At 31.5% G+C, this 7362-nt stretch overlaps 1 long non-coding RNA gene across 2 annotated transcripts in view; it reads left to right on the top strand.

Annotated features, from left to right (window-relative positions):
- The first annotated feature begins 2775 nt into the window (after nt 1-2775).
- Nucleotides 2776-7362, top strand: part of LOC137656092 (uncharacterized) — a 254131-nt gene continuing 249544 nt past the window's right edge. For both annotated transcript variants that reach the window (XR_011046936.1, XR_011046935.1), the window contains exon 1: nt 2776-2849. This is a non-coding gene — a long non-coding RNA (uncharacterized lncRNA). The remainder of the gene's footprint in view (nt 2850-7362) is intronic.

A 7362-nucleotide genomic window follows, 5' to 3' on the forward strand; every position in this document is an offset into this window, starting at 1 on the left:
ACCCATTAATCTTACATAGATCTAAGTATAAAGGTTTGCTTCTACTGTAGGCGCTAATCTTACATAGGTCTAAGCATATAATCTCGATCCCGCATAGTTTCATAAACAAACGATGCTGATAATAGTTTCTATATAAAAAGTGGAAACGCTATCGATTTGCAGATAAAAATAAAGGAGACGACCCAACTTCTAAAACAATGGGTCTACACGAGATTCCGCCAAGATGCTGAACCCATTTGGGTAAAAGGCAATCGTCACAATTTTTTTTTTTTTTTTACTTTGCAATAAGGCTTGACCTGTTCGTATGACTACGTAAAAGAGATACTGTTCTTGCATTTTTTAGTTTTCATTAAAACTGTATCAGTTGCGTTCAAACGTTCTTCAGACATCTCCACAAAAGAACAATAAGGGTAGAAAAGTCTTTTCAGCCGTGTTAAGCAGCTCTTCTAGGAGGACAATCCTAAATCAATCCATTGTTCTCTAGTCTTGGTTAGTGCCATAGCCTCTGTACTATGATCTTCCGCAGCATTGGGTTAGAGTTCTCTTGCATTAGGGTACACTCAGGTACACAATTCTATTTGTTTCCTTATTTTACCTATTCTCACTTGACTATTTTTCCCTGCTGGAGCACTTGGGCTTATAGCATTCTGCTTTTCCAATTAGTGTTGTGGCTTGGTTAATAATAATAATAATAATAATAATAATAATAATAATAATAATAATAATAATGATAATAATAGTAATAAACAGTATTGTTGTTAGCACGTTCAGACATTATTGGCTTTGCTAGAGATTTTGAACCTTTTGAAGAATATGGGTCCCAGTTTGGGCCTTTTGAATATTAAAGGTCCCAGTTGGGACCCGGTGGATATAACGAGGAAAATGAAACAACTATTAATGAAAAAATACTTTATTTTGTAAGTAAAAAAAAACATAAACATAAAATATATATCAAATTAAAAAAGTGTGGAGAATTAAAAGCAACAGTTTATTGGGGGCCTTTGTATATCAGCGGCCAATTCCTCATACGTTGATTGAAAATGGACATCAACTAACCTAAACTTTCGCCCCTAACCTAACCTACCAGCCTTGTCTTTACCTACTAGTTTAACGGGGGGCTGCGACCCCCTTTTACACTACCGTATTCTAAGTTAGACATAATAATACATACAGGTGTCCCCTATCATACATACACCCGGTTTATTGTATACAAAATTAAATCAGTTGAAATTAATTGCACAAAGATTGTTTAGAAATTTCAAAACAAAAAGAATCAAATATGATAGGTAAGGTGATAATAATTGGTTATTTTATGCTGTTTTAGATTAAACCCGCATATGTTGCTCTTAGCAGCCCGTTTATTCTAGAAGTTTTATTCCAGCTGTGACCAAATTGTGGAATGATCTTCCTAATCGGGTAAATGAATCGGCAGAACTTCATAAGTTCAAAGTTGCAGCAAAGGTTTTCATGTTGAACAGGCTGACATTGAGTCTTTTTATAGTTTATATATGAAATATCTGTTTTGATGTTACTGTTTTTGTAATATTTTATTTTGATTGTTCATTATTTCTCATATCGTTTATTCATTTCCTTGTTTCCATTCAAAATAGGGTTATTTTTCCCTGTTGGAGCCTTTGGGCTTATAGAATCTTGCTTTTCCAACTAGGGTTGTAGCTTAGTTAGTAATAATAATAATAATGATAATAATAATAATAATAATAATAATAATATTTAATTTTAATTTGGTATATATTGACTCATGTTAAACCGAAAAGCGTATCAACTATTATTCGAAACTTGCTCTTGTTTAGAAAAATCACTATAAAAATTGAAAAATTTTCGGTAATTTTTTTTTGTGTTTTAACCAAGAGAACTTTATTCGAAACTTCATGGTCATAAACGTAAAACTTATAAATATAAATGTCATGATCTGAAAGAAAATGTTTTCGTTTTCATTTTCCAATAGCAATTTATACCTATGTTAATTTTAGGTATTTTTTTAATTTCAAAATTTTTTACCCTTATTTATGATGTTTTTTTTTTTTTGACATTTTATTGGACACTTAGAATTTGCTTTTTAAGATTTTAACCTTTTCTTTTTTTTTATTGTAAAGAAGATCAAATTTATATTTATCATACATTTATATAGAAAAATTTATTTATCCTATATTTTATATATATTTGATAAATATTTTATTATTTAGTTTTGATATATCTTTGAAATTTAATCAGGCTCGACTCATTGGACAGGTTAATCTCTTCCCTTTTTTATAATAATAAATAATAAGGTTGAAATTATATACAGCAAAATTACCCAACCTTTGAAATAATTCCTAATGCAATTTCACGTTTTTCCCTTATTGTATGATAGCTTTGAATGGACTCCCCTACCCCAACGATATCCTAAATCCCTCAAATCCATCCAAAGACCTTAAAATAATTCTCTCTCTCTCTCTCTCTCTCTCTCTCTCTCTCTCTCTCCAAAGACCTTAAAATAATCTCTCTCTCTCTGTCTGTCTGTCTGTCACTCTCTCTCTCTCTCTCTCTCTCTCTCTCTCTCTCTCCAAAGACCTTAAAATAATCTCTCTCTCTCTCTCTCTCTCTCTCAGCGAAAGCTCTTTGTACTCGAAGTCCTTCAGATAATCTCTCTCTCTCTCTCTCTCTCTCTCTCTCTCTCTCAGCGAAAGCTCTTTGTACTCGAAGTCCTTCAGAGCCTAAAACTCCATCAGCTTATAATTTGGTTTCTCGCAACACTAATAAATATTTGTTTACAAACAGATATATGCTAATGACTGGAAGACTACATTCTACCTGGTGGGTCTGCGTGGTGATGGTGAAGTCAATCCCATGTGAGTTGTTTGTTTATTTTGTTTGTTTGATTTGTTTTTCTCTGTTTTTATTTTTATTTTTGGCTCTAATGTATCTACTTAATATAGGGGTTATGTTGTTATTGGTGTAAGTTGTAGTTTTTAATATAAAATTTGGGTCTTTTTTTTTTTTATTTATTTCACTATAATTGTTGGAGTATTTTTTTGGGTTAATCTGTGTTGGGTCACAAGTAAGATTTTTGAAGTGCCGTAAATTTATATATCTGTATATATATATATATATATGTGTGTATATATATATATATATATATATTTATATATATATGTATGTATATGTATATATACATTTATATATATATATATATATATATATTTATATATATATGTGTGTGTGTGTATATATACATATATATATATATATATATATATGTATGTGTGTGTATATATATATATATATATATATACATATATATATTAGATAATTGTACAGCTTAAACTTTTTTTATTGCCACTGTTGCTCACCAGTTCCACTATTAATGAGCTGTGATACTTGCAAATCTTTTTTCAATTGCTTAGGTAAAATCACTTCCAATAAGACATATTTGTATGATCGTAATACTTGTTTTAACATCATGCTTACGTTTTTGCTCATATGTGTTGTTTATATTATAATTTATCTGAGGTCAAAATGAAACAAAAGTAATGGATGGAATGAATTATAAATATCTCAAGTCAGTTACGAACAAAACACGTTAGCAAGCAAGCATCATCAGCTTTAGGTTATTTAGGAATGAGAAGCAGTTTATTTAAGTCAAGAAATGAAAATAACCTTAGATGGCTCCAAATTATGTTGAATGGTATGATGTCTATTACCATCTTATTGAAGTCTCCAATCTTCAGGTGATCCATTTTGGCTTATACCACAGTATGATTGTCAACACTGAAGATCAGCTAAAGTCCATTTCTTTTAGCGAGGCAGATTTGCACCGACTCGCAGCGGTGCCCTTTTAGCTCGGAAAAGTTTCCTGATCGCTGATTGGTTGGACAAGATAATTCTAACCAATCAGCGATCAGGAAACTTTTCCGAGCTAAAAGAGCACTGCTGCGAGTCGGTGCAAATCTGCCTCGCTAAAAGAAATGGACTATAGTGAAGTCTAGATATCTATAGATTGGCTTTACCATAAAGTTAATTTTGCAGTTTTTAGTTTCGCCAAAGGTCACTAAGAAACGTACATCCAAAGACTGTTCTAACATATATTGATATTTGTGTGTTGCATCATGTACACAAGGCAGGGATTAATACATAAGATGGTTTATATATCTAATTATAAAGTGTTTTGCATAGAAAAAAAAATCATTATGAAATCAAAAGGGGTTTACCTAGAAGTGTTTTGAGGAAAGTAAATGATAAGGTTACTTCATGTTGAATTAAACCTATTATATAAGTCCAATTTAAATATATATATATATAGGAAGAAGTAAAGGAATTTCCCTCTGAATATAAAACTATTATGTAAAAGAATATATATTTTACGTAAATTACGAAACTGTAATGATGATTTATAACACCCATGGGTGGGTATATAAAACGATAGAATTTTTTTTTTAAGAAATTAAAGGATAATATTCCTATAAAATCAGAGAGAGAGAGAGAGAGAGAGAGAGAGAGAGAGAGAGAGAGAATTTTCTCATGACAATATCTGAACCAGCTATATCCTGTGAGAGAGAGAGAGAGAGAGAGAGAGAGAGAGAGAGAAATTTTCTCATGAACAATTACTGAACCAGCTATATGCTGAGGGAGAAGTATCGGGCCAGGAAGGGGTAGGAGTAGAGTGAGTAGGAGAAGGAATCCTAGTGGAGGAGGAGAAGGAATCCTAGGGTAGGAGGAGGGGAAGGGAGGATTGAGGAAAGAATGTCAAGGAGGTTCTCTCAGCGGGCATTAATATGGTCCCCACATGAACCTCCTGCTATCGGACCCATCTGGGTAAAGTTCAAACCCGCGACTGACCCGGGATGATCAGCGCGGATTTTGGGGGTCCTCCAAGGGTCCGGGCGGCGGGGGGGGGGGGGGGGGGGGGGGGGGGAGGTGCGTTCCTTGTCTCTCATCATCCTATCCCCCCCCACTCCCCAAATAGGATATTTATTACTGTATGTTTGTATGCATATAAAAGACCATTTTCTGATTTCTTCGTGTGTGCTCTAAATGTACAGTAAGGTTTGAGTGATTTTGCTGATATAAAGATTATTATTATTATTATTATTATTATTATTATTATTATTATTATTATTTTGCTCAGTTTATGCGCGTTGCCTTTAATGGTTGGAGGAGGTTAATTTAAACCTAATTAAAGTCTTCCCTGTTAAAGGATTTCGTGTTATTTTAAATTTTCATTTTATATATATATATATATATATATATATTTATGAATACGCGCGCGCACACACATATAATTATATATATATGTATATATATATATATATATATACACATATACACACAATATATAGGCCTATATATATATGTGTGTGTATATATATATATATATATATATACATATATATATATATATATATATATAAGGTTGTTTGTAAGGTTATTAATGTGTTGTCAAATTTTTATATATTTCTAAAGTATAAATTCACATTATACAGTATATATGCATATATATGTAATTATATATATATATATATATATATATTTATACACACATATATATATATAATATATACATATATATATATAATATATATATATATTAGATATATATATATATATATATATACACAGTACAGTATATACTCTGTATTCTTGAGAGAGAAACTATGTAAGGTCAACAAGAGATGAGAAGTAATTATGCAGAGATAAGATCCTGACAAGGGCTGTTTATTTTGAACATCAGTGCATGCATGTATATACATCCCTGCGCCTCTTAATGTATTATCGCAAAAAGAGAGTCGGCTATTTGTGCCATAAATCTTTCGCGCGGAAGTACACACTCAACCTTTTGGACCCAAGAGATACCATTTTTTATTATCTTCTCTTATATTGAAATTGTCCTGTGTGTGTGTGTACAAGTGTGTCCCACTGGGTGATAAAAGATCTGTAAGTTTTATAGATATAATTGGGATGGATAGTTATTAATTGTTGATGGTCACTGTGGAATTTTTGGCGTAATAATAATAATATTAATAATAATAATAATGATGGATAATAATAATAATAATAATAATAATAATAATAATAATAATAATTGAAATAATGATGATAATGAGGATAATAATAATAATAATAATAATAATAGTAATAATAATGATAATAATGATATTAATATTAATAATAATAATAATAATGATAATAATAATGATAATAATTATGATGAAAATGTTATTATTATTAATGATAATAGTAACAATAATAATAATAATAATAATAATCCAGAAGTATTTTAAAATGTAGGATTTCGGAGCACATGGGGAGATCGGTACCAACTAATGTACCTCCAAAAAAGAAACCAATTTCGGCTATTTATGACCATCCGTTTAAATCTGGCCATGCCATTTTTGTAGGGAAAATTTCAAAATTACAGACAGACATAGTAGCGTCAGCCAACTGAGAAGCTTGGAATCTTTATATATTTTTAAGACAAAACCCAAGGCTATTAAATACTCTTAAAAACTCGTAATTTTAGTCGGGAATTTAACGTGGAAATATACTGTTCTCAGCTGTCTTTCAGTAAAATACAGGCGACCGTAATTTTACTTGACTTTGTTATTATCTTTTACATGTTGTCAGCTGTATTTCAGTAAATTACAGGCGACCGTAATTTTAACCTACTTTAGTATATTTTACGATTATTAATTACACTTAGAAAACCCGTAATTTTTAACGGAAATTCTCCGTGAAAATATACTGTTCTCAGCCGTATTTCAGTAAAATACAGGCGACCGTAATTTTACCCTACTTTAATATAGTTTACGATTATTAATTACACTTAGAAAACCCGTAATTTTTAACGGAAATTCTCCGTGAAAATATACTGTTCTCAGCCGTATTTCAGTAAAATACAGGCGACCGTAATTTTACCTTTGCTATTATATTTTACCGGTTGGTGACAGTAATGTCACTCCTTTACGTCAATATATCAGTTTCTAAAACTGTAAAGGTAAGGAAACATTTATGCCAGGATTTTTGCCGTTTTTTAATGCAAATTTTTCTACAGTGTAAGTTCCCACTAGAAATCAGAAAGACTGAAGATATTAAGGCTTTAAAAAGGAAACGAAAGACTTTCTTGTTTACTAAGTCCTTCGATAATGGAATTAGAGCATGTGTGTCGAAGGATAGGATGGAGAAGGATAGGTTGTCGAATGAGAGTCTGTCGAAGGACTGTGTCGAAGGACAGTGTGTCGAAGGATAGGTATGTCGAAGGACAGATGTGTCGAAGGATAGGATGGAGAAGGATAGGTTGTCGAATGAGAGTCTGTCGAAGGACTGTGTCGAAGGACAGTGTGTCGAAGGATAGGTATGTCGAAGGAC

Source organism: Palaemon carinicauda, chromosome 17, assembly GCF_036898095.1.
Source record: "Palaemon carinicauda isolate YSFRI2023 chromosome 17, ASM3689809v2, whole genome shotgun sequence".
Taxonomy (NCBI): Eukaryota; Metazoa; Arthropoda; class Malacostraca; order Decapoda; family Palaemonidae; genus Palaemon; species Palaemon carinicauda.